Source organism: Columba livia, chromosome Z, assembly GCF_036013475.1.
Source record: "Columba livia isolate bColLiv1 breed racing homer chromosome Z, bColLiv1.pat.W.v2, whole genome shotgun sequence".
Classification (NCBI taxonomy): domain Eukaryota; kingdom Metazoa; phylum Chordata; class Aves; order Columbiformes; family Columbidae; genus Columba; species Columba livia.
The window spans coordinates 20601779-20624828 of NC_088642.1; the positions used below are offsets into that span (position 1 = coordinate 20601779).

The 23050-nt window shown below is 39.9% G+C and overlaps 1 protein-coding gene across 15 annotated transcripts in view; it reads right to left on the minus strand.

Annotated features, from left to right (window-relative positions):
• The window catches only part of PRLR (prolactin receptor), a 151211-nt gene that overhangs the window by 76917 nt on the left and 51244 nt on the right, over positions 1–23050 (minus strand). For 2 of the 15 annotated variants that reach the window (XR_010468779.1, XM_065045126.1), the window contains exon 1: positions 16149–16903. The exons of 12 other annotated variants lie outside the window; for them this stretch is intronic. The gene's annotated coding sequence lies outside the window, so the exon portion shown is untranslated. One more of the 15 variants, XM_021292282.2, reaches the window with a different exon arrangement.

The following is a 23050-nucleotide window of genomic DNA, read 5'->3' on the forward strand; positions in this document are numbered from 1 at the left end:
GAAGAAGTCTCAGGAGGTCATCTAGACCATCTAAGTGTCCCAAGGAGGGATTAACAATGCCAATTTCATTCCTGAGATTTGCTTAATCTGTTCTTTCAAATTTCCAATTAGGGGAATTTCACAATCACCTTAGGCAATGTATGCTACTGCTTATTACCTTTATTATCGAAATGTCCTTAATATCTGATCAGTATCTTCCTTGCCACAACTACATCAATTTTTTTTCTGTAGTCTAAAAGTAGCAAAACAAGACTAAAACTATTTTTCTGCAGAGCTGAGAAACACTACTTTGGACATATCTAATGTATCATTCTTGTCATCTCTTATTTGGATTCATCAGTCTTGGTTCATTTTCACATGCCACGCTCTCCTGACCTTTAGATCTTGTTACTTTACTACAGACTCTCTGTCTATCCTCCATGAAGCACCATGCTCCAGAATTACAGAAGTATTTCAGTTCAGGCCTTTAAACTACTGAAGGCAATAAAATAATCTCTTTGTGCACCTCAAATCACACTGTGGTTTATAAATCCTGGCATGATATTTACTTTTTCACAGCAGGATGACTTTAATGACTCCTCTTCCTCTTGTGTACCACTATAAGCCTTACTTACACAAAATACCTTACTGAATCCTTGTTACGTCTTTCCTGTATTTGTGCAAATGAGTATCCGTGTTCAAGGATGGCACCTTGCTCTTGTTTCTACTGAGTAATGTTTTTTTCCTCAGGAAAAACACAGCAACCTATCAAAATAGTTTTGCTTTCTCTTCCTCTTCTGCAGTAGACTGCAAGTCTCTCTCATTTCACTGTTGTCTAGTAAATACATTTGGCATGACATTACCCATGACACTAATGAAATACTAATTAGTTGTCACACCAAGGAGCTAGTCCTGTGCAGCTGGTTTCAACCTGTCCTTTTGCTCTGACAGCAGCCCACCAATAACCACTTGTAAATAGTTTTCCAAGGACCTGTGCATCCAGAACAGTAGTTTCATCTAGACTATGGGTTTCTAGCTAATTCACGAAAATTTCATGAAACTGTTTAGAAAGCCTGACCACAGTGTGATGTAAGACATCATTTCTGTTCTTTTGTCCTCAAGTCCTGCTGGAATTCTTTAAAAGGAAACTGGAGTGCTTTGAGAAGATTGTTTCTTTTTGTCAGGAACTGATATTTCTGTTTCTTATCTGCTTGTTCTCTCATATATTTATTTGAGTGTCTCCCAGCAGTTTATAATTAAGTGATCAACACGCAGATGGTGCAGATGTCTCAGGTTCAATTGCCTAGAAATGGATGACTAAGATAAATTTGCACAATGATCATAAAAGCTGTTCTTCAATCTTCTGCCCCTAAATCACATCTGTTAAATTTAAATTATCTCTGTTACAGATTTTTTTCCATCTTGTGACTACGCAGATCCAACAGTTAAAAATCTTCACACAACAGAAGCGCAGGGGTACTAACTGCCATCAAGCTACAGAAATATCTGAAATGGAATTCTGTTGTGCAAAGAAAAGATTTTTATCTCTCTTTTGCTCTATGCTCTTTCAGACTGGCTGGCAGGTGAGGCCAGAAGTACAGGCACCCAGAAGTACAGGCAGAGCAGAATGTCAACCTCTCTGCCCAGCATGGGGCTGCCATTGTGTTAACAGTATAATCCCTTGGATCGCAGTGCACCTTGTAACTGTTTGACAGCTGAAAACCTGCCTTCGTGGTCACCTTGGAGCTTATGATATATACCCACGTAAATATCTCTATAAGTGTATTCAGAAAGGTGTGTAAAAATACGTATAACTGTATACACACACCTCTTTTTACATATATACATGAATTTATACTTGCAAAAGTTTACATGTAAAAAATTTCTTAATAAGAGGTACTGAAACTAAGAAAATTTTATCGTTAACAGAAAAAAATAAATAAGAAGAAAATATAGTTATAGGACTACCTGTTAACAAGACTGCTGAAAAAGCAACCCGATCACCATACAGTATTACCTGGGCAGTCTTTGGGCTCTGTACTGTGCTACAAGATATGGGCAATATTGCCTACTGAAATGGAAAACCAGAACAAAAATTCAACTTTACAGGAATACATGTAGGGTCACTAAGAAAAGCTCCCAGTGGGTTTTACCGAGAAGGTCACATCTGTCGGATAAATGATAGTTGGACTGCAATTTCTAAGCCAAAACCAAATTGTGCAGCACAACATGGGCAGAGGATTGCACTTATGAAAAGGTCTCTCTAATGTGAACGGTTCTCCTGAATCTGATGCAGCCATATACACGTCTCCTGTTAGGACAGAAGATGAACTCCTGAAGTCAACCTCCAGGTCATATACACCGCACATGGAAGAACGAGGATGTCTTGTAACGTAACATCCAGCTGTCTGAAAACAAGTGTCAACGGGTAATTCATTAGACTCACTCTTTCCTTCAACAGTTTTGCAGCAAAGATCCAGCATGGTTGTTCAGACCTACACAGTCTTTCCCATTCAAGTCCAGGGGGACAAATTGTGTTACAGCTCAAAGTAATGGCACCTCAATGAAAAAGCTCTTCTTGATACTTGTCTGCATTGGGGCCACTTCAAATTAATCCAGTTTGGGTTTGGTACATTATTCTGAGTAGTCACAAACAAAAATCAGCCTTGTTAAAATATTCTACGTTTTCCAGTGGTAGGATGGGATGTCTTCTCCTGAATTTCTTGTTTCTTTTCCACTGTTCCATAGGGTCTGTTATTCTTTGGCTTCTTGCGGCTGGAATGCAGCCTGCCACTACCCATCCTTTTCCTTTTAAGGGTCTGAGGAAGGCCATCCCTTCAGGGCTGTGACAGGTCTCTCGACAATCCCTGAGACATCCCCCTTTGCCAGTGTGTGCAACTTGGCCACAATGGCCTGGGAGATGCATCTGATCACATCTTTGCTGTGTTTTCAGCCCTGCTTTTAACATGTGGCTTAATAATTTCCAAATACCTTTAGAAAAATTACATAGCTTTTCAAAAGAGGCTGTAGAATATACCTTCTAGTCCATCTGGGCTCTTTAACAATTTATGTGCAAAAAAGGATTCTTTTAGTTCTTTTACTACTCTCTTCCCTAACTATCCTTTTCTACATGATGTGCTTTCTTAAAACATCAGAACCTTCCAGGGCATCAGATGCAACTTCACAACCTCCTTTCTACTGTGAAATAAGATGTGCTTGTTGTCATTCATATTTATTTCTGTGCTGCCTGTATTGATATAAGGTTGGTTCATTGGCACATTAAGCAGCTTGTACTATGTTGCTGTAATGATCTCACTACTAGAACCATTTGCCAGAACACAGCATGATAATGGGACTAATAAATCTCCAACCAGCTGGTGCTCAACAAGGTTTTGTGTAGATGTAGATTGAGATAAACCTTCCAGGCACGTCAGCTGAAAAGGGAAATGTACACTGGCAGCTCTAGGAGAAGTGGCTAAAAAAATCGCTAGTTTCCCAGCTGTACAAAAAAGTACAAGAATTTTCATCTGTTTTAAGCTTTGTTTTCCTAATTGCAGGATTGAAGACCAGGCCTATGGCTGGTCAACAGTTAAAGCTCTGTTGTTGGAACTGCTAAGTATTTACATATTCCAGCAATATGCATATGGATGGATAATGGACTTGCTGCAAATAATAATGCCTTGTCTTACCCAGCAGCGCTGTTAATACTATTCCAGCTGTTTGGGTATTGTGCTTCTGCAAACCCCACCTCCCATTGGCCTGACATCTCCCAGGGGCTTTGAAAGACTATTTGGTAAAGTTCAAACTGGTCTTTAGTGGGGAAATTCTGGTGCAAGCAGTGTTGGGGAGCATGATGTAAAAACTGCAGTTTACCATTCTTTTTCTCCCACTTCGGCTCCAACTGCTAATCATAGAATGACAGAATCATAGGATGGTTTGGGTTGGAAAGGTCCTTAAGGATCATCTAGTTACAATCGCCGTGCCATGGGCAGGGACACCTTCCACTAGACCAGGTTGCTCAGAGCCCCATCCAACCTGGCCTTGAACACTTCCAGGGATGGGGCATCCACAGCTTCTCTTGACAGCCTGTTCCAGTGCCTCACCACCCTCACGGGGAAGAATTTCTTCCTTATATCTAATCTAAATTGACCCTCTTTCAGTTTAAAGCTGTTACCTCTTGTCCTATGGGTACATGCCCTTGTAAAAAGTCTTTCTCCAGCTCTCTTGTAGGTGCCCTTTAGCTACTGGAAGGCTACTATGAACTCTTCCTGAAGCCTTCTCTTCTCCAGGCTGAACAACTCCCTCAGCCTGTCTTCACAGGAGATGTGCTCCAGCCCTCTGATCATCTTTGTGGCCTCCTCTAGCCTTGCTCCAGCAGGTCCATGTCCCTCTTACGTTGGGGGACCCAGAGCTGGACACAGGACTCCAGGTGGGGTCTCAGCAGAGCAGAGGGGCAGAATCACCTCCCTTGACCTGCTGGACATGCTGCTCTTGATGCAGCCCAGGATAGCGCAGGCTTTCTGGGCTGCAAGTACACATTGCTGGGTCATGTTGATCTTCCGATCCACCAACACCCCCAAGTCCCTCTCCATAGGGCTGCACCCAATCCATTCTGTGCCCAACCTGCATTTGTGCTTGGAATCGCCCTGACCCAAGTGCAGGACCTTGCACGTGGCCTTATTGAACTCTATGGGCCCACCCCTCAAGCCTATTAAGGACTCTCTCGATGGCATCCCTTCTCTCCAGCATGCCAACTGCACCATTCAGCATTGGCAAACTTGCTGAGAGTGCACTTCATCCCACTGTCCATGCCACCTACAAAGACACTGAACAGTGCTGGTCCCAATACCAACTCCTAAGGAATGTCACTCATCACCAGTCTCCAGTTGTACACTGAGCCATTGACTGCTACTCTTTGAGTGTGACCATCCAGACAATTCTTTATCCACTGAGTAGTCTATCCATCAAACCCTTTTCTCTCCAATTTAGAGACAAGGTTGCCATGTGGGACAGCGTCAAACACTTTGCACGATCCAGGTAGATGATGTCAGTTGCTCTTCCCTTATCCACTAATGCTGTAACGCCGTTCTAGGTGGTCACCAGATTTGTGAAGCCCGTTTTGTCCTTAGTGAAGCCATGTGGCTGTCACCAGTCACCTCCTTATGTTCTGTGTGCCTTAGCATAGTTACCAGGAGGATCTGCTCCATAATCTGGCTGGGCACAGAGGTGAGACTGTAGCTCTTGGGTCTTCCATTTTTCACTTTTTAAAAATAGGGGTTGTATTTCCTCTTCTCTAGTCAGCAGGAACTTCACCAGACTGCCATGACTTCTCAAATACAATGGATAGTGGCTTAGCAACTTTAACCGCCAGTTCCCTCACAACCAACAGCTGCATCTCATCAGGTCCCATTGAATTGTGCACATTCAGCTTCCTTAGGTGGTCTTGAACCTGATCTCCTGCAATGAGCAGTTCTTCATTCTCCCAGTCCCTGCTTTTGCTTTCTTCAGCTTGAGCGGTGTGGCAAGAGCACTTGTTAGTGAGGATGGAGTCAAAAAAGTAATTGAGTATCCCAGCCTTCTCCTCATCCTGGGTAAATAGGGCTCCTGTTCCTTCTGGAGAGTGCAGGCATTTTCTCTAGCCTTCCTTTTATCACTTACACACCTAGAGAAGCTTTTCTTGTTGCCTTTGATGTCCCTGGCCAGATTTAATTCCACCAGAGCTTTTGCTTTCCTAACCTGATCCCTGACTGCTCAGACAATTTCTCTGTATTGCCTTGAGACTACCTGTCCTTGCTTCCACCTTCTGTAGGCTTCCTTTTTGTGTTTTGAGTTTGTCCAGGTGCTCCTTGTTCATCCACGCAGTCCTCCTTGCATTTCTGCCCAACTTCCTCTTTGTTGGGATGCATCAATCCTGAGCTTGGAGGTGAGTCTTGGATATTAACCAGCTTTCTTGGCCCCCTCTTCCCTCCAGGGCTTTATCCCATGGTATTCTATCAAGCGGATCCCTGAAGAGGCCAAAGTCTGCTCTCCTGAAGCCCAGGGCAGTGAGCTTCCCATGCACCATCCTCACTGCCCTAAGGACCTTGAACATCATGGACTTGAGAGGCTTTTATTCAGCTGTTAAACTTCTAGGGCCAGGAACACAATACAAACAGCTGTTCCTTCCTTCCTTGCCTTTTTACTGCTAGAAACTTTTCAGTTTTGCAGATTCTGTCCTCAGAAGTGTTTACTTTTTAAAGTTCATAGGAATAAAATGTCCCCTTGATAGCTTGGTGACTGTAATCTGTCATGTGGTCATGTGCATGTGACCCTTTCTCACAGTTTGTCTGTAAACATCCACTCATAACTGTTGTCAAATCTTTCTTTTGTTCTAGAATCCCTCACATGGTCTTCCCATCTGAGTGGAGGCATATTTACCCAAATCTTACACCAGTTCTCAGACATGGTTTTTCAAATCCTTGCAGAGTTCAGAGGTTTCATATCTACAGCTTTAGCTCTGACAGTACTGTGGAAGCTGTGGCTATAGCTCTTTATTATAAACTCCAGTAACATATTGATGTAGCAAATGGTAACTGTGTGCTGTAAAACATCCCCACTTTTTTGTTTCTAGCATCCTGTTAAAGCAATCTGTGCCAGAGGCCTCTAATTCATTATTAGTAACAAAGTAGTGAAAATTACACTGCTTTAACAGCTCATCCAAAGGCTAGTTTAAAAACATCCATTCCCTGCTTTGTCTGTAATTAATGAGGCAGCAAAAACAGTTTTAAAAGCCTCAGGTGTTTCAGAACCCACTCTGCCTTTGAGAAACATGGTCTGGGCACATTAGGATAATATGTTAATCACCATTAAAAAGAGCCTAGCACTGTAATTGTGTTTAGAATACGTCACAAATATCGGCCACTTCTGAAGCACTTTCTCATTACCTCATCCATAAGTTTCCTGCTTTACAAGCCATGAGGCCACATGGTTCCTGTTTAGATCAACAATACTCCTGAAGGGGATTTACAACCCCAAAACCTCCTACTTCCCCAGAAGCATTGTCAGTATCTTTCAACAGATGCTGCAGCCTAGTAACATGATGCTACTCCATGCACATAGGAAAACAAACATCAAGACAATCAATTTAAGTCATGTTCTACAAAACTTATTAATTGATACTTGGGCTGATGAACTTTCTCTCATTGTCACTGTTTCTTTTCTTTCAAAACTGCTGCCTTTTATTTATTTATTTTTTTAAAAAAATTTTGTAAGCATTGTCCTTTTCCTGCTAAGCAGGAGCAAAAACAGTTCACAGAATAATTCTGTCTTCTACGTAATCAGCCAGGACTGTGTTTGCAAAAAGTGCTATAAAATTAACTTCCACATAAGGAGCACAGTCACTGCCATAACATTACAAGTAGCTGTCAGCACAATGAGATGTAGTCAAATGTTGCCTCCCACTCTCTCCAACAAACTTTTGTTTCCAAAACCTAAGCCCGGCCATCTTCTTCCCAATGCACATGGTCTTTTTAGGAAAACCCTTTGAGGCACAGGTGTCCCTACACACGTGGTCCTGTGAAGTTGTTTTTTTGTTCTGGCTTTCTGCTTGAGTAAGCAATGCTACCTAAATTTTCTAGCACAGGGCAAAGTCAAAGGACTGCCCAATAATACTGTATGATGATCTGGCTAGGGACTCTTGGTTAGATTGACAGGTATGGTCTGGTTTTGGATGGGCTGGGGATGAATGGCAGCCTCCTGGTTAGCTTCACAGGCTTAGCCCTTTGTCCAACGCATATTCAAACTTTTTCATGGCTCCTGACTCTCTCTGACAAACTCCCATACCCTTCAACTGTACCTTCCTTTTATTCAATCTTCTTTATATTTATATTCAATTTTGACTTAATTTCATTATTTCTATTAAATGTTTTTATACACACACTTTATAAATATAGTCCTTGTACATTTATAAAGAAGTGTAACTGTATAAACATACATTTATATACTTTTTACATTCTCACATGTGTACTTATAAATGCACACAAATACACATGCGTGTGTGTGTAAATGTATATATGAGGGCCTCTGACATACTTTTGAGGTAAAGAAAATGGCAGAGTTTCAGCTGTCAGCAATTACAGGGGATTCTGAGATCACATGGAGTATGGCCATGACCACGACAAAATGGTGACTCTAATGGACCAGTGGCAGACATACTGGGTTTGAGGGATCTGATACACTTCTAAGTGAAGTGCGTCATATGGCTGGAAAAGGGAGAAGGGTTTCTGGGAACAATGGTCATCACTTGAGAGGGGCGGGTTTTCCAGTAGAAGTTGGGGGAATGGGGCCTGCACTGTATTGTATCAAAGTTCTTTAACTGACTCTAATGACATTTCCCCATTAGCCTTTCTTCAGCCCCTATTCATCTTTCTGAATCACAATAGAGATCTATGTTGCTACCACTCAAGGAATGAAGTGAGGTATTTGACATAAAAGAATATAGGAAACAGTATACAATAATAATTAGAGGGGATTTGCGTATTAGTTTTTTAACATACATATTAGTAATTATTACAGGCAGTTTGGGTTAATTCGGCACTACTCAGTCTAAGCAGATATATGATGATTAGTGTATAGTGATGATACAACACACATGAGGTTGAGTTTCTTTTGGAGACAAGATGTGAAGAAATATCTTGAATGCCAAACAGCCAACAAACTATTTTTTATTTTCCTTATATGAAGACAAAATCATATGAACATAAACAATTACCTTAGACAGACAAAGACATTTTATATTATACTTTAAACAAAGGGGCCACACGAGGATCCTACTTTCACGTGGCCAGATGTCATCATTGAACCTGGTAATTTAGTAGTTTAGTTAAACCTAGTAGTTTAGTTAAAACTTCTGTCTTAATAGTTAAGGTCTCTATTAATGCTTTTAGGACTAATATTTACTCTTAAAGTGTGTATCTTTTAGGTTTTGTATTTTCAGATATTTTCGCTATTTTTATTCTGTATTCACACAATCATGACCCACTTACCTTCCTTATCATCCTAGCAGATGATTTTGCCCTATCACAACTGAAGTGCATGGTTCTTTATTTTCCCATTGCATCATGATTAAATAAAATAAAACTTTTAAAGGAAAAGCCTACTCTCTTTGGATTTACTTCCTTGAACAATTTTTGGATCGGGCTGTGAGCAGATGTAGACTTGGCTACAAGTCATTTTTGCTTTTCCAAAAGCCATTCCTTGTTTCCTCCAAGGAAGAAGGGTCACACCACACGGAAGTATTCAAAACGTGCTGTTCATCAAACACATTATTCTGTACTTAACTATAAAAGCTTCACTTTTGTATCAAGATTGCTCCTAATTGTTCTTGCTCCAGTTAGAGGTCTGAAAATTTTCAGAAGTTTTGAGTGTCAAGTTTATTGACTGATCTTATGAACCAGTATATGCTTACTCACAGGGAATGTTATGTATGACATGTTCAATAGAAGTGGAAATAGGACAATTTAAAGGTCCTATTAATATGGAATTATTTCATCCTGAGGGAAGAATGAATGTGCTAAGACATCTGCCATGCTAAAAAGGTCTGATTACTTCAGGTTGTCAGGGGGTTGATCATGAGATCAGAAAATTCCTCAAGAAGAGAAAAACATTATATCAGGCATAATAAATATGCTGAATGACATATTTTCAGAAATCATCAACTGTAAAGCCAGAGGGATCATAATGATAATTCAATCTATATATAAAGGTGATTGGACTCACCTAAGTGCAATCCTCGACAATACAGATCTTTCAGAAAAATGTATTTTTAGCATTTATTCTAAAGGTTCGTTCTTTGGCATTTTTAATTCAGCTGCTTAGAATGAGGCAGGACAAGAAAACAACAACAAATAAAGCAGAGTGCCCTTGGCTCTTCAATATGACAAAAAAACCAAAACCTAGTGGTCTCTTAGAAACATAAAATAATCTCCTAGCTCCTTTTTGGTGCATTATGTCAGTCCACCCTAAAAGGAGTCTAACCAGACTCCTCTGCTTTGTTGGTCATATGGTGCTGTAAGGTATGGGGGTATATGTGGAACAGGAAAGGCCACCAGGCAGAGGCACAACTGCACAGGGAAGGGAAGGGAAGGGAAAGGAAGGGAAAGGAAGGGAAGGGAAGGGAAGGGAAGGGAAGGGAAGGGAAGGGAAGGGAAGGGAAGGGAAGGGAAGGGAAGGGAAGGGAAGGGAAGGGAAGGGAAGGGAAGGGAAGGGAAGGGAAGGGAAGGGAAGGGAAGGGAAGGGAAGGGAAGGGAAGGGAAGGGAAGGGAAGGGAAGGGAAGGGAAGGGAAGGGAAGGGAAGGGAATAAAGTTTCCGGTGTTAAGGGGTAGTTCAGGTTCAAGCTTCCCCACAGAGTGTGCTGCAGAGTTCATCCAACAGCACCAGAGCACCTCGAGGGCACCTCACACATTCTCCACAGGTACAACATGTGGACAGGTGAGTGTACGTATTCCAAGAGGCTTCTAAATACTGTTCTGAAGTGCCCACGCGTTGCAACTACTTCTGGACTACTCCCTCCCTCCCAACACCCATAGCATAAGAAGCCTGGACCAAGGAAACGAGTAAGTGCTTTGAGATTTACACTTGTTTGTATCTTTGCAATTTTGTTTTTTTAACCTGCCAATTTTACAATTTCCAGTGAAATATGGAAAAATACGCATAATAAAGCAGTCTGCAAAAATAAACCTGCAGTCCTGAAGAGGATTTCCTAAGTTTGGACTACCACAGATCTCAAGTTGAACTGTTCCATGGCAGTGAGCTGTGTTTGTGAATACTACAGAGACACAATTGATTGTTCTCTCTCTCAACTTCTCTTTCTTCTCCCTCTTTTCTATTCACTTAAATGTGTATCTTAAGAAATGCCCTTACAATACAGTTTGAGCTGAATGTTTGAATTTGGTGGAAACAGGGACATCTATTTTTAAGTAAAAGTAATCTTATCACATGCTTTCCCAGATTTAACCACCAGATCCATCTTTCAGATGAATCATTGTACTAACAGCTAGACACCTCAGTCACGTAGTCAGAAACTGATACAAATTTCCTACTAGTTCGGTGTCTCCTAATTTCTCATTTTAAGAATTTTGATCCAAATTCTTCTGAATCTTCAACTTAAATATCCTACACAGTTTATTTTGAAATAGAGACTCAACAAAAATCTTTGTAAGGGCACTGGCTATCCTGTAACTCAAAATACAAACCCTTTTTTGCTTCACGAGAAAATTCCAAAAGAATAGAGCACATACAGAAAACAACAGTGCAAAATTCTACCAACCATAGGCTGCTTCTGTGAATATGAAGTTAATTGCTATACACTATAAATGGAATTGTCATTCCTTAACAAAACTTCCATTGATCAGCTATAGAAAATTGCCATGAAATTTGACTCAGCTCTAAAGGACAGGAACAGTTTGTAATTCCTAAACCAAAAATAAGTAGGGTGTGATGTCCTGAGTAAGATGAGATGACTAGATCATTCTGGTGTTTATCAATATTCACACTTGAAAAAGTGGGAAAAAGATTTTGATGGTGGAGGCCACAGCTGCAAGTCTCATTAAGTCCTTGTACTTGCATGATTAGAAGGCATTCCTTTCTCAGACAAGCAATGATTAGAAACGTAGTCACAAGATCCTCAGAATAAAGTTTATACTAGTCCAGACCATACCAAAATTGACAGTAAATCTTAGAAAAGGACAAGCAGGGATTTAATTTACACTGCGAAAAATTTTTTGTTAGAACTTTTATCTAGACACAGAAGCTAAAGTGAGCTGAAACATTTAAATAGGCTCTATCAGTTCTGATCAAGTCTTTCAGAAGAGAAAAAAAACCCCTAAACAATATTGTGAAACACTGAAATCAGTCATCATAGTTTTTTATGGAGAAATCTTTTATATACTTTGACAGTTTCAAAATTCACTTTATTTCTAAAAAAAAAGCTTTAACATGTAATGGTTTTGTTTAGACAGCATTAGCTGAATACTTTGTTCACCCTGAAATTTTGTCTTTTCAATTTGCCAAAACACAATTAAGAAAACCAGATAATTTCAGTTTCTTCAAAAGTAGTTTTCAGTATTGTTAATGAACAGAAAAATCAGTTATATAAAAGTCCAATTAGAATTACTTATGGCTCTACTGGAAGTGATGATAAAGTTTTAGGGCTAAAAAGTGACTATAAAAGAAGTCCACTGGATATGAAAGTTTCTTAGTAAGTAAGTTTTGACAAGTGTTCTGTTATACACAACAATTACCGACTGGTATCTACCAGAACTGTGACATACTGTTCTCTCAGAGTGAGGTCATGACCTCTGCAGTAAGGTCACACAACAAAGATGGGAAGGAGGAAGGACAAGAAAATGAGAAACCTCATTTAGCTCATGGAAAAATCTGAATCCTTGGCTTCACACAGTTTCATTAAATTGCTCCAAAGCGAGAACCTGGGGTGGGATGAAGATTGCAGAATAGGCACAGCTACACCCCACCAACCAATAAAAGATATTAAAATAATATGAGCTGGTTCTTTAAAAAAGGGTTAAGCTCAGACTCAAATGAACTAAGTGTAGCCTAGCTTGCCCATGCAGCAGAAATAAGTACAGATTCATGTGACAGGAGATTTCTAACTCAGAGCTAGGCTGAGGAGAAAGGCGACAGACATCAGACCTAAGTAAGAACGGAGCCCAAACCAGAGAGTGAAGGCATCTGCCCAAAAGTGTAGGGCGCTAGTCAGGAAGTGGTCAATGAGAAAGTCTTTGTAAGTGAAGTTATTAGTGCAACAGATTAGTTCAATTTATGAGCCCAACAAATAACTTGTGGTACATGTTAAGCTGCTCTTTGCTGCTACCTTGTGAAGTCCCACAGCCTCTCTGAAAGGCAGCTGTACTGAAGGAATAAATGGGAACCGAAAGTGCCACTGAAGCTGAAGCCACAGAAAACTAAGGTTTTCATGGTGGAGTAGATATTTGAAAGAAGGGTATTGCATAGCAAGAGTTTGGGAGAAAATCTAATCAAAATCCTACCTGAAGGGTAAAAAAGTGTATTGATATGTAGGTATGTATATGCAGGTAAATAAATATATAGAAAACACATTAAAGTTCCTAAGTTTGAGTGTCTGGAAGTACCAGAATATTAACTTCAAATAGGGCAAAACCAAGAGGCAGAAGGAATAAAGTATTCCCCTTGTTTTATGATTCTGTAGTTAACCTGTGTCTAATTTTGATGAAGAATACAAGCCTGGGAGAGTAGAAGTTTGGTCTGAAATCCTGATGCAGCTAAAGGAAGTGGCTGAGCTTCATTTGCTTCACTGCAGTAAAGAATATGTAGAAGCCAAACATCCACCATCTCTAAATGAAAGCCAGAGCTTTCAAAAGCCACCTTTGTTCCCAAGTATCCTGTTTCTGATAGCACAGCTTCATTTACTACAGGTGTTAATTCTGCTGGAGCCACAAAAACTTGACACATTTAGAAAGGATCTTTAGCTGGGCAACATTATAAGATGACAATCCAATGGGAATAGCTTAAAACCATATATAGCCCTTCTCAAAAAGAAAGACAAAAATTCAGAAACCTGAACAATCCTTCTGAGCTCAGTTCACTGGAAAACGTTGCCCTGTGAAAGCACATCTTTCACAGGAAAATTTACTCTGGAATATTTCCAGTTCAATTTTAACAACACAAAACATGTTAGGATTACTTATCAGATTTTGTTCCTTGTTGCCTTTATACTGACAGCTTGTCTTCAGATTTTGTCTTTCTTCAAGATCTGCAAGCTCCATGCCAAATAAGGGCAGATGTTAATCCTTGTGCCAGACTTTAGCTAGGCTGTACTTCACCACAGAAGACCAATATGCACTTATGCCACAGACTATGTATAGATACTTGGTGCCATGAGAAGTGCATTTGGGAAACGGCTGAATTCATTGCACAGACATTGAAGCACTACTTGTTGCTTAAACTTGTTCACTGCCTGGGCAATCCATTTGCCTGCCCTGGGGAAGGGAGTGCCTGGTTCAGCTCAATAACAGCAAGCCAGGTCTCAAAAGAATAAAAGATTGATAGCTGCAGTATAGCATTTCTGCAGCAGAAAGCTTATGCTGATAATATGGACACTGAAACCACAGTCTTGCAGGCTGCTGCGCTCTCTAGAGGAAACTCATAGCAAGGTAAACTGTGTATTCATTTCCCCTTCCCTTTCCAGACTACTAATGAATTCCCAGCTGCTGTTGGAATAGTGAAAATATTACAGAAGATGAGGGTACAATGTTTTAACAGAATGCAGGGAAAATTGGCTAAAAAGATGCTCCCAGGATTGTATCACACCATTTTCTTTACTCCTTGCCAGTTCAGTTACTGGCTTTTATCTTCTTTCCCTTCTCTCTAGGATCTCTGTTTCCCTTCAGTCGTCGACTGCCAGTCTATACCAATACCAAAAAATTCTGAAGATCATAACACACAACAGGATCTGATAACTAGTGAATGTATACGCAAGCATAGGAGAGGGTAACATAGGAAGAAGAAAATAATAGCTAGGGAACATTAGGTAGTGGAAGATATGACAGCAGTTATGCAAGCTCCAGGAGGTTTATTTCCTCAACCAGTATATTTTCATTAGTGAATGACATAAGCACTTAGTGAATATAAATGATATAAAGGGGTAATATGAGATCAGTACTACCAAGTGCATTAAAAATGCTTTAAAAAAATAAACACAAACCTGAATGCCATTTAAAAAAAAACATATGAAAGGAGTAGCATCTCTGTCTCTGGCTTATTTCAGTATTTTAAAAGAGATATCACTAACAAGTAAATATATATATATTTTTTCAGAATGTGAGCCATACCATATTTAGCATACTATACTAAGTTCAACTGACTTTACCTTTTTTTTAAAAAATAAATTTTTAATTTCTGCTAATAGAACTACAGTCTACTCTGTCCTTTATAAAGCAACACAGAACCCTTTATAGTCAGGTAAACATACAGTAGGAACAGGTTTAGCTGCGGTACTTACTTTTGCCTGGTAACGAAAAGTATGTTGACCCATGTCAATTCATGAATGCTTTCTGAACAAGGACAGGAAAATCCAGCCTTTGAAAGAGTTTCACATACATTCAAAAAAGAATCCAGAAAAGACAGAGGGGAAAAAAAGACTCAAAAGTAGAAGGATAAACAAAGAAGAAGCCTGTTGGGTTTACAGCTCTGACTGCGAAGTATTCAGCCTGGCAGCTCTAAGAGAAATAAAACTCTGTGTACTTGTACATGCTCTCTCCATTAGAGGAGGAGTCAGTTTTGCAACACTTATGTTCCTTGCTTGAGGCAAAACAGTGATTCTCCTCAGTGCAAGCGATCTTTGAGTGAGACAGCTTTAAAGGTGAGAGGTGTACTCTGGAGCACAGGAATGTACCAGTAGTAAATTAATATTTTTAAGCATCAGCTACATACTCTACAGGTTGTTGTTGCTCCTTCTAAATGCTTATTGCATAGGAGTTATTTTTTTAAGGGAAAACTAATACAGCTTCTTCAACATAAACTGCATCTGTAATACTCTTTGTGCACCAGTAATCCATATTTTGTATTCTAGAATAGCAAAAAAATATTTTTTTTTTTTCCCCAGAGAATGATAGGGGTTGATTTTACATCAAAAAGCTGACTAAACAGAATAAAAACGTGTTTTGTTTTTTGTTTTTTTTTTTCCAATTTTGTTAGCTTTTTCCTGTAACTTGAAGAGTTTCAGATTATGCCATAGGGCTTTGAATTTTACTGACATGCTCAATTATTCACTAGTCATCCACCTCTACTTAACTGAAAACACATTACATGTTCTTATTAATGCTTTCATTGAATCACATTTTTATCTTCTCTGTATTCATGCCAGTGAACTAAATAGAAAACAAAATGCATGCATGCTTACTGAAAAATCTTTTAAGCATGAAGATTGAGCAAGAATATTCTTTTTCATAACGAAGTGAGATTTCTGTTGTGTGGATGTTGCGTTGTTACTGGAGTCTAGTCTCTCTAATAAAGGTCAGAATTGCTCACATCTTGTGATCAAACGGACATTCTGCAGATTAATTCAAGCAATCGGTAATCCTATGGAGAGTTTCTCGGCAAGACAGGAAAACATTTTCAAATGAGGAACACTTACCTTGTGATCTGTCCACACAGGGATTACGAAACTTCAGGTGTGTTTCTTCAGTACGGTTTGGGCTACGCTAACTGCCTGCTGCTGCTGGGAGGAACAGTTTCACTCTGTACCTCCACTTGTGTTGCTCTCTTCCATCCACCACATGTGCTGTGTTATCTACTGGGCTCCATGTTAGGACAGTTCAGGGAGCTAAACTCGTGGAAAACAATTCTTTTTTTTTTCCCCTCCTATTGTAAATTTTCTGAACAGGCTCACTCTGAGGTCAAACAAATGCTGGCAATAGGAGAACACATAGCTGGCAGTAAGACTCAGTTGATTGTATCATAAAACTATGCCCTACAGTTGATCACATGCTCACAGGGTTCAGCCAGCTCTGAGCAAATTCCACCAGTGACTCTCTGTGTTTAAAAGGATGAAACTGCTCCTACAAAATTGGCAACGTGTGCTCAAAAAGATGTGATGACCTCAGAAATGAGGAAAGGAACATAAGGTAGAACCTAACAGGTGTTTCAACAGCCAGAAAACATGCAGTAGGCTGTGGCTGATTATTTTATTTCTGCATCTGCTTGCCTCTGCTAAACCAAGGAGATCAAAATTGGAGAGAGCGAGAAGGAGGGGCAAGAAATAGATAAAATCCTGCCTAGGGAAGAGATTTTCAAAATGAAGGTGAATCAAGAAGTACTGTCCACACTATCACTATCTTAATTTTTGTAAGAAGAATGTGTAATGTTAAGGTCTGCATGTACAGTTTCCCCCCATCCAAAACAGGCTTTATGCCCCTGGAATCTGGTTGATGGGAAAAAGAAAACACACGCTAAATCACTAATGATTTAGTGAAAGACAAGATGATGGATGAGAGTTAAGAACTATCACTGAGATCTGTAACAAGGATAACTTCAGACATTTGTACCTGTGCTCTCCAGTTCACAGCCAGCTGACGTAATGCAACCTTGGTAACTGTGGCAGCAGGCAGTGCAATGTGAGACAGTTCTTAAATAGTTCCCCAGGATTTTGAGTTAGTTTTTTAAGCTTTTAATGAGCACCGTGTGCCTGTGGCTACACTACTGGCAATAGTCAAGCCAGTCAGGCAAGTCTGTACAAGCACACTCAGCTTCTGGTGGAATACTGCCAAGAAAACACAACCCTGATCTTAGGAGCACTGGATTAAGGAGAATGTTTTAAGGTAGTAGTAAGATCTCATATGCACAGAACACAAATCACTCATGTTCAAGAAAAATTCTTTCAAATTAGGAGAGGAGAAAAGAAAGGTCACCAAGATGAGGTAAAGGCTCTAAAGGCTATCTATTAAAAAATGACTGACAGAACTTGGCTGGTTTGACGTGGCAAAGATAGAGACAGAAAATGGAACAGGAATTTACATGTCCCTGTAGAAGTAATATATGTCTATAAATACAAAAGAGAGCAAGCACTGCAAAGTCCAGTAGCTGTTTAGGTTAAGAAACAATCCTGGAGCAAAGGTTAGAGCAGGCAGAAGCAGAACGCAAAATCAAGCAGTAAACTAAAAGGATACTAACCATTGGAGTATCAAAATTTGGAGCAGACTTTCAATAGGATAAAAAAACCCCGCATAGATACTTCTAGCATAGAGCTTGGCCAGTCTCTGAAAGGGATTATCAATTTGATTCATTCCATGTCATCTAACTTTAGAAATCTGGTTTAGGTCAGGATCTTAAGCTGCCCATATATTCAGCAGAGAAATATTCTTCTGTGGCTGATCTAGCAGCTCAGTAATTTAATTTCCAGAGTCTGGTTTACTTAGAAAAGTTTGTAGGCTTGGAGTCTGTTAAAAGAAACTATTAAATTCTAAACAGCGGTCCTTAATATCAACATATTATTTATGGAAAGGAAGGTTTAGTAAATTAAAAGAGCAAGGGCCTAACTTTATTTTCAAGATAATGACATTTGTATCAGTATTACCTCACCAACCTCAGTGAAATTATTCTGCATTAGAGATCCATCAAACATCGGACATTTAGGCAAAACAGAATTACACTGTAAAGCAGTATCAAAATAGGAGGCACACAGGGTTGGGAGAAAGGCAGGAAATAAGATACAAGTTGGAGGAACCAGTCAGAAGAAGCCATAAGGTTTCAGGAGAGGGGTTTTCAGGTGAGAAAAACGCTAAAAGGAGCATGTCAGGCAGTGAGATTGGAAGGGCATAGAAGAGGGGACTGGATTCTGTCTCTTTCCCACAGCCATTATTTACCAAGAACCTCCACCATTTATCAGAGAATCATAGGCAAGTTTAGGTTGGAGAAGACCTTTAAAACCATCACGCCCAACCATTAACCTAATGCTACCACATCCACCACTAAACCATGTCCCTAAGGACCACATCTACGTGTCTTCTAAGCATCTCCAGGGATGGTGACTCCACCACTTCCTTGGGCAGCCTGTTCCAATGCTTAATAACCCATTTTTGTGAAGAAACTTTTCCTAATATCCAATCTAAACTTCCCTTGGTGCAACTTGAGGCCATTTCCTCTTGTTCTATTGCTTGTTTTTTGTGAAGAGACCAACCTTTCAGGTAGTTGTAGACAGTGATAAGGTCATTGCCCTTCTCTGAACTCTCTCCAGGACCTCAACGTCTTTCCTGTAGTGAGGGGCCCAAAACTGAGGTGCAGCCTCACCAATGATGAGTACAGTGGCATGATCACTGCCCTGGTCCTGCTGGCCACAGTGTTCCTGATACAAGCCAGGATGCTGTTGGCCTTCTTGGCCACCTGAGCACACTGCTGGCTCATGTTCAGCTGCTTTCAATCAACACCCCCCAGGTCCTTTTCCTCCAGGCAGCTTTCCAGCCACTCTTCCCGAGCCTGTAGTGCTGCCTGGGGTTGTTGTGACCCGGCACTTGGCCTTGTTAAACCTCATACAGCTGGCCTCAGCCCATGGATCCAGCTGGTCCAGATCCCTCTGCAGAGCCTTCCTATCCTCCAGCAGATCAACACTCCCACCCAACTGTTGTAGGCATATGAAAGCAAACTGGGCAAGCCTTTGTTTTTAAGTGTAGAGGGAAGAACATGAGAAATAAAATAGGAATAAAATTCACAGAACTACAGAGAGAATGATATTCTGCTGCTGTCTGTTTTCCTTACCTTGACCTCCTCTGAAGAAGCAGCAGTGAAAACCCTCTGATGTGAGTCAGACAAAATGTACTTACATGACGTGTCATACAAAAGAAGACATGGTAGGTGCCATGGCCACTCACTCACTCTCACACCACCCATGTGCCTTAAAAATTCTGCCTGTTTCCTCATCACACAGCAGATAAAGAAATACAGCAATGACCCCTAGGAGAAGGATGTCCTTAGCCCATGGTGGCCAGCATTTTGACAGAGCCATAGCCCCTGATATCTGAAAATGGTGTATGATGGGCTGGCAGCTGAAACTGTGCCTTCTTATTTACTCAGAAGTACTCCAAGGCCAGCAAGTCCAGGACATTTTGCATACACTCTATCTTATCAAAAATACAGCCCTTACCTGTTTCTGGAATAATGGTCATGGACAAAAAGCACTGATGCTTGTTTATTAAGATTTGTTCTTAACACAGACCACATTTCCAGCCATTACATTCACATTTGTGAGTGTTTGCCACATACCCTTTGCACCTCTCAAAAAAAGCCCATAATCACTTTAATAGCCCGGGCTGTGCACCACTGTAACCATTCTCCAGACCTGCACAGCAGTCTGCACTTAGGCCACCTTATTCTTGCGCTCCTGTTCTTGGGATGTGTGAGACGATTGCCATTTGCTTTATCATTGTCTTTATCACCTTCAGACATGCTGACAAGCTTTCTATTAATACATAGTAGATGATCACACAATGAGATTTCAGTCAGTGTGACCTGTGTGCAAGGACCACACTGGCAAGCAGACACGGCTGCAGGAGCCAGGTATTCATGGGAGATCATGCAGGTGTGACTGATGGCAGCAAAGCAGCAGCTGACATGAACAAAGGAAGGGAGCACTGCCTGGTCCGGAGGGACGTGACACTCTTCTGATGTAACACTGCCACGTGGCTGTGGCAAGCAGGACTTCTGCCAGAAATGAAGCCACTTCTTATCTCGTGTGAAAGTTGTCCTTTAACTAGTCACAAAGTATCCCAGCTGCCACACTTGCTTATGCCAGCAGTCAGTGCAACTACTTACCTGCGTCGGTGTAATAGAGAAAACTGGGCTCCTACTACGTGAAGTACAACATGAAGACCTAACTAGCTCTAACTGTGCTGAAGAAAACCGAAAATCTTATCAGGTCTGAATGAACTAATGAACAAAGTAATTAATCATGTCTTCTAGTTTTACAGAAGTTGTTTCCATATGTTTATTGTTTTAAAATGATGAGCACACCTTTGATATTTATGTAACTATACAGAATATGTATTTTATCACTGAGACCTGTTCTTCAGGAACAAACTTTGTTGCGTGATGTCCAATACACATACAAAATACTTTGATATATTTTTAAGACTGAACATTAAGTGTAACTGTATCTAATTCAGCCTTGTATGACTTGCCCCTGTAAATTCATTTTCAGCTGTAAAAGGTTGGCACGTTCAGATGGGTTTATCTGTTGATTAAAAAAAAAAAAAATTATTGGATGGGATCGTTGTACAATGTGGCAGCTTCCTACCTCATTAAGTCATGCTTGATCACTTGACTAACTCCTAAAGAAATTAGTGAAATGTAATAAACCCATAGCTTTCATGGATGCCTTCACTGAGCATCTCATTCTCTCACAGTTGGCACATGGTTTAATTATTATTATTATTAAAACAGAACTGGAACGTGGTGGAAGGAATGGGAATTACATGTACTATCTGTATTTCAATTCATTATTTCTTACAATGCTGTGTCAAAAACTTTTTCCCTCCAATACAATCATGCAGAGAAAGGAAAAAACAGTAAAGTCTATCTATTGTCTATAAATATGTTTTCTTCTCATGGCAACATTGATGAAATAAAGGTGATGTTCATCATGATTGACTTTTTTTGGTTAAATTGTGTACCATAACAGCTTGGTTGATGTAAACTGCACATACACAAACACTGGGTTAACAACATCGGATCTCAGTGACAAACAACGATGCCATGAACACAAAGCAGCATTTACACACTAACATAGTCTCTCTCTACAAGGAGTAAGTGACAGACCAGCCAACCCTTTCAGAGTTTAACTGTTTTCATCTCTTTGATCCACTACTAAAGTTACACTATCACACAATGAGTAATTTCTTATTGGATGTATAATCTGTTACAAAAAGCCTACTTAAACCAAAATGCATTTCCACAAAACTCTACATCTAATTAACACAATATGTTGAACAGAATCTCATGTTCTCTGAAAAGACAAATAGAAAAAGGGGTGGTAATAAAAGCAGACTTTAAAAGGACATGTCTCCTGGTTATTTACAACCTCTCTTAAATTGACTCAGTCTCTTAAAATATTCGAAGAAATGGTCTCATCCATTATTGTAGTGCATCATTTTAAAAGACACTAACAAATAATTAATTTCTAATTTACATGAATGCCATATGAGCATTAGCTGTAAAAACGTTATTACTTTTTTAGCCTCTCCAAAGACACAAGAGTTAGAACACTGTCTTGAGTCGTTCGTTCCCTAAAACAATCAGAAATTGTTGAAGTAGATGACATGTACCTGAAATCAATAAAGTACATAATATGTAAGAGTTAGAACTATGTAATGATGATGAGATTCCTCCTGATTCTGTAATCTGTTCAATTACAAACCTGGCCTAATGTACTTTTCCCTGCCATTCTACTGGTGGCCATCAGTGTAAGCCCTGTGGCCAAAACCTGAGTGATGTCTAAATTCAACCCTGAATACAGCAGAATGGCTGCTCAAAGATCTTTTCTGAAACATGTTTCTTGCTCCAGAACAATCTCATGTCTCTGCTTGAACTTCTGGGCCTGACAGCTGTGATATCCAACAAAGGTGAAATATCTTTTGCCTTTTTACATCCACCCTTAAGAATTTCCAATAAGTGTATAAAATCCATAAGGAAATAGAAAATAATGCTTAATCTAAAAAAAAAAAAATTGGTATTCAAAATCATTAAGAATAATACTGTTGTATGTTGGTGAGCAGTATTTCAGTGCCTACTGAGTATTCTTTATCTTAACAATAAAGCTGCTATATTTTGCCTCAGCTTGAATTGATGTGCTATAAAACAGAAATACATGTTTGCTTTGCATTGTTCTATTTCCCAAGTAACATTTATTGGCCATGGTTGAGAAGGACAGTGAACCAGATGGACCTTTCATCCAAACCAGTATCACTGTTCTAACAGTACTTGGAAGAGTTTAAATCAAGAAATTACAACAAAAGGAAGTATGATGCATCTTTTCCTCCACACATGCACATTCTTAAACCTCTTCCATGCTGTGAGCCTGAAGGAAGAGGTCTCTGCCATCATTAACTATGTGATGTTTCAGAAACCAGTGAAAAAAACAGCTGGATCCCAAATAGGAAATTTGGAAATAGATCACCCCTGTCAAGGCTATCCAATTTCCACTTAATTATGATCAACCAAATTAAATTATTACTTAGGATGATCAGGGGGGGACTGATTCACCTTTTGACCAGAATCACACTTTTTATTTAGAAGAAATCACATAAGGACCATCAGCATACTGAGAGCATTCTAGCTGATAAGTTTAATACTGACATAATGACTAATGATTAACCTTTACTTAGCTATCCTTTTCTCTCTCTCCACCGCCCCTCCCACCCCCCCCTTCTTTGAGCACTATGAGTGATGGCCATAATTTCAGTGAAAAAGAAAGAGGAAAAAGAAAGAAAGAGGAAAAAGAAAGAAAGAAAGAGGAAAAAGAAAGAAAGAAAGAGAAAGAAAGAAAGAGAA